The sequence below is a fragment of the Xyrauchen texanus genome, chromosome 34 (assembly GCF_025860055.1).
Source record: "Xyrauchen texanus isolate HMW12.3.18 chromosome 34, RBS_HiC_50CHRs, whole genome shotgun sequence".
NCBI lineage: Eukaryota > Metazoa > Chordata > Actinopteri > Cypriniformes > Catostomidae > Xyrauchen > Xyrauchen texanus.
In genome coordinates, this window is record NC_068309.1 from 19,032,995 (window position 1) to 19,038,994 (window position 6,000).

A 6,000-nucleotide genomic window follows, 5' to 3' on the forward strand; every position below is an offset into this window, starting at 1 on the left:
CAAGAGGGTCGGGGTCCTGCAAGCGTTCTCTATCAGCCACACTTGCCTGGAGTTCGGTCCGGCAGACACACATGTGATCCTAAGACCGCGAATGGGCTACGTGCCCAAGGTTCCTACCACACCCTTCAGAGACCAGGTAGTGAACCTGCAAGCGCTGCCCCGTTGCTATGTCCGGTACGTGCTTTGCGTACCTACTTGGACCGCACGCAGAGCTTTAGACGTTCTGAGCAGCTCTTTGTCTGCTTTGGTGGACAGCGGAAAGGGAACGCTGCAGGTTCCAAACAGAGGTGGACGCCATTTCATTGGCCTATCACACCCAGGCCGTGGGGAAGGGTACGTGCAGTCTGACACAACCGGTCGCCTTTGCATGTGAAATACTTGCCCGCTCTTGTGTCAGCAGTACACGTTCACGGCTCAGCGCATGGCGTGATTTAAATTGGACCCCTAGTGTCGCTTCTTCGACACAACATCTCGTTCCCTCCATCAGGGAACGGAGGTTACATACGTAACCTAAACGTTTTACATCATCAAGACCCTGTGTGCCACCTTAAAGGAAATATTTTATAGTTTAAAATAATATATTAGAAACATATAGATCATACTTAGAAATCCAGCTCTAGATCATATTCCAAAATGGTCCTTACAAAGACATCAATAAATCATAAAAATGTCTTGGCTGAGTCACATCTGTATAATAGTTTATACAGTTTATGTGAGAAGTAGAATAGCAAATATTTCAGTTTGTGTGCAACCCATTGCTCTTTACTTTGCTGGAATGCTCTAACTGATACAACTTATATAATTTAAATGATTATTATATTTACAAATACACTATTGGCAAAAATAACAACATGAAAAGTGTTCCACATGAACTAAAGACAGATGTTTGTTATATCCATATAGTTGCCAACATACTCATACATCAATGTGACACAATAAAAACCACTTGACTTGACTTGACATGTTCCAAAGTAAGTTTTATTTGTCCTGGAGGTTGTGTTCATGAGAGTTATACATTGAACTAATAGTGGAACTTTGTGAATCTCATTCAATCCTTTGATGGAATAGGCTCTTTTTACACTTGTATAATCCTGGGGTGTCTTATGCAGTGGGGGCATGCCCCTGTGACCTTTAACCCCTACCTCTGACCTTGGCTCCTGTACAAATTGCCCCTCCGTGTGCACTGCTAAAGATGCCTTTTTTTTAAATCTTTCATCCTGTAAGTATACAAATGGATGCAATTTATCCATAAATGCTAAACCAACTGTAGGTTTGGAGTTTGGAGGCAAGACATTTTTAATTGGGTACTTTCTAATGACTGGACCCATAGTTAGCATGTGGGAGGATTTACAGAGAAGCTCCCAAAGGAATTTGAACAATGCAACAGTAAGAACAATCACTTTAGTGAAAGTTGAACTAGTAGGCTCCTAATTCTGTCCTATATAATTTGCAGAAGAAAACAATTTCAGACCAGGTTATATTGATATTCATACATCAATCCAAATAATCCTTAGTGTTATACATTATTTGGTGTTTTATATCAGATTACATTATCTTTAACCTGACACCTCTGAAGGCATATTCTTGTATTCCTCTTCATAATGAAGAATGGACATTCTTGTTTTTTATGGGTTGAAATAGTCACGTTGACAGAGTAGTTTACTCTACTGAGTGCATATTTACCTCCTCTCTTCCCCCAGCCTCATACCTGTTTGGTTATATGACAAGGTGATCCCTTGATCAATACTGATGTGGTATCAGCAGGCCGAACAATAGAACTGGGCTGGTGAACCTCTGCTGGTTTCAGGTGACAACAATCTCATTTTCAGAGGTCACATATCTCTGACTGCACCCTATGTACAAGGACATAAACATACTAGACACTGAATACAGTTTTGTATTTGTAAGATGAAACACTAAATTTGGGAGTATTATCTGATTTATCAGTTTCTGTTGTTTAATTTGATAAATGATGTCCACCTGTTTGAAAAATAGCAATTTGACTATTATAAGCCACAACTCCCCGCTCTCCCCTGAGTTACAGGTTCAGTTTTAGTCCTTTTCCCATATCATGAATATGGTTGGTCTATTTTCCCTTTCTCTCTCCATTATTGACCTCTGTCTCATGTACCTAATCTTCTTTTCTTCCTCATCACTGGCTCATCTGATTCTAATGACTGTTAATACTAAACTACCTCAATCTACAATGTATTGTGGAAACCACCTTAATATTTTATACACTATGTCGTCATTTATCACTAGAGTTTTAAAAAGGAGAACTTCACTTGATAATTGTGCTTAAAAATGCCAGTAAAACTAAACTTAGAACAGGAGATCATTACTGAAATTAAAGGAATATTCCGGGTTCAATACAAGTTAAGCTTAATCGACAGCATTTGTGGCATAATTTGATAACTACAACAACAACAACAAAAAAAAGACAAAATAATAATTTTGACTCATTTTCTTAAAAAAAAAGTGGAAGCAGAAATCGAAGTTGCAGTGAGGCACTTACAATTGAAGTGAAAGGGGCCAATTTTTGGAGAGTTTAAAGACAGAAATATGAAGCTTATAATTTTATAAAATCACTTATATTAACTCTTCTGTTAAAACCCATGTATAATTATTATATCTGTAAAGTTGTTTAAATTTTACTTTTTACAGTGGTTTTAGGGTTTGTTAACATTACATCATCATGGCAAAGAAGTTTAACTTTACACTAAAAGTTTAGATCACACTAAAATCATGTTAACACACATAATGTTTATGTTCTGTGGCTAAAATTTTGAAACAGTAAGCATTTTAACTTTTACGGATTGGCCCCCATTCACTTCCATTGTAGGTGCCACACTGGAACCCAGATTTTTGCTTTTTTTAAAGAATATGTGGGGCAAGTCAAATTTGTGGTAATCAACATTATGCCACAAATTCTGTCAATTGAGCTTAACTTGTATTAAACCAGGAATATTCCTTTAAAGGTATAGTACAGACAGAGGTTGTCAGTCCCTGTTATTCCACCTAATATCTCCTTTAGTGTTCCACAGAAGAGAATTATATTGTAATGACATGAGTGAGTAAATGATGACAGAACTTTCATTTTTTGGTTAACTATCCCTTTAATGGAGAGAATGATTGAAAGAAACAGAGAGAAACTCTTTTGGTCTCCCTTAGGTTTTTTTATCTAGTTGCATATCGTCAAATGTGTTAAAAAGGATGTGTGCTGCCAGGATTCTGTGGTCCATCATGGGTGCACCTTTAGCATTTTGATCAAGGTTGTGGGAGGTTTGCTTCCTTTTTAATGGGATCGGGCAAAACCCTTAACCAAAGTGTTTAAATGAATACTAACCCTTTTTAAAAGGAGCTTCCCTGCAGTTTTCATTGGGTGGAAATTTTATAAACTTTCTTTCAGGTCTGAAGCAGCTTAGAGAGACTATTGTCCCTTAGTTGAACAATACCTGGTCACTCAATACAGATTAAACAATGCCAATGATGATTAATGACAGGCCTGTCAAACAAACAGCACTGACTAAGGATTGCCTCACTCACTCACTCACTCACTCACTCACTCACTCACTCCTCCTTCACTCCTTCACTCACTCACTCACTCACTCACACACACACACACTCATACACACACACACACACACACACACACACACACACACACACACACACACACACACACACACACACACACACACACACACACACTCAATCATATGAGGCTCCAAATAAGAGATTTAATATACCAGTATTAAAGAACTTTAACAAGGCCGTAACCACGATAGTTATTGAGGAGGACACTTCCCCTCTATATTAGATTAGTGGTAAACCAGCATGGTCTTTTCTATGGCCGGTTCTTAACCAATACATTTGGTCCCCCAATCTTGAATACGTGGCTACAAGCTTGGATTTCACAAACTATTGTGAGAGCCTTTTGTGCTTACACTCACTAATTGGTATGAAATTAAACACATCTGATAAAAATTGCCAATATTTATTTTTTGCAAACAACATGTTCTGCAGCTTTTCAAAAGGGCAACAAGTAAAACTGTTTGTTATTTGAACAGATAAACAGATGAAATGACGTCTGTTGGAGAATGCCTTTCCTCTGTGTAACAGAAGGGGAGTTCAGGGCCGCTGCAGAGATCCAAAGAGTCCTGCTGTCCCTGCCTGATGCACCTCTGGTGTACAGAGCACCACACAGCTGCCTTTCATTCATCAGCTAAAGAAAAGGACATTCCCCTTTTCTCCCTTGTAAGTCTAAGACACCAGCTGTCCTCAGTGGAGCAGAATTCCAAATTTCCCTCCAAAAAATTCTCTCTCTCTGCCTTCATTGTCCATCCTGGTGGTGGCCAAACCCTCCTCTTCATAGTGTTTAACCACTGGACCGGGCGCAAACAACAGAGTAATCATATTACAGTGTCCCTGGGAAAAAAGGGACAGCTATCCGCAGGGAATCTCCTGTGGCTAATCCCTACGAGGCCGCTGCTTTTCTTCCTCGGCGCAGAGTCCACATTTCACAGTGGTTTTGGAGGCACACAGGCCTTTAACTGCTCAAGGATATCGGCTTCATGTCTCTCCTTCTGCATTCCCTTCAAATCTACAGCAAATACCAAGAAATGTCAAGGAAGAGATTGAATGGAATATTCTGCTCCCACCTCTTCTTTTCTCATTTGGTCTATTTTATTTTGGTACCTTCATTACCTCACCTCCTTTATTCTACGGGTACTCATTTTCTTCGTCCCTTTGACTGCAGACATTATTGCTATTATTGTCAATAATTAATCAGCTGTAATACATCACCTCTAATTAAACAGATTAGTCAGTCTTGTAGATTTACTACCCGGGAGTTCTTGTCCAGTGATATTCGAATGAGCCTGATTCCCATCAATAATGCATATGGATAAAATTTTTTCACTGTACAGTAACTGCTGAAATCCAGATAACTCCACTAGAGGATTTATACATATTTTAGAGTGAACATCATTAGCATTCATATTTATTTGGATTATAGGCCCCCAAAAAAAAGCACTGTTGTTCAGAAACCAGAAATTAAAACGAATCACATAATAGCCCAATCATTATCTGCAAAGCTAAAATAAAATAAAATAAAAAATATAAAATAAAATACAAATAATAATAATAAAATTATAGATTTTATGTTTCCATACTAAGATTACAATTTGTGAACAGTTCTATAACCATTTCAAATAATTTTGGGGACTGGGCATGTAGTCAAAACCAATAAATAAATACATTTATAAAATAAAAAAATCGAAATAAATACAATTATAGATTTTATTTATTCATAACATCTAGGTTATGAATGTAACCTCCGTTCCCCGATGGAAGGAACGAGACGTTGTGTCGGAGAAGCGACACTAGGGGTCTCTCTTGAGCACCGAATATACCTATGAAAAAAGGCCAATGAGAAGTTGGCAGCTAGTATTTGCATATTAGAGTTCATTCAGGATTTTTCTGAGGAGCCGGAAATGGTCCGGCCACTACAGTGGCTCGGCTCAGCGACGTGGCCGGGAAGGACACAACGTCTCGTTCCCTCCATCGGGGAATGGAGGTTACATTCGTAACGTAGACGTTCCCCTTCTGTTGCTCTCTCCACGTTGAGTCGGAGAAGCGACACTAGGGTTCCAATTTAAATCACGCCATGCGCTGAGCCGTGTACGTGGTCTGACACAGGAGCGGGCAGGTGTTTTACGTGCCAGACGACCGGCTGTATAAGACTGCACGTACCCTTCCCCAATGCCCCACCAAAGTCGTCGGAATCCTTTTGGTTACCCTGACAGGGGAACAAGGCGACGCTTGCCAACCTGGGAACGGGCCAAGCCTGGCTTGGCCTCTTTTCTCTCTATGTTTCTCGCATAGAGCAATAGACAGCCGGGGCCCTTACACGCACTGAGGGAAGGGGGTCTTACCTAATTTCCTATTCTTTCAGGGGGAAAGACCCTGCGGAGACCACCCCTACCCAGCTGGGGAGGT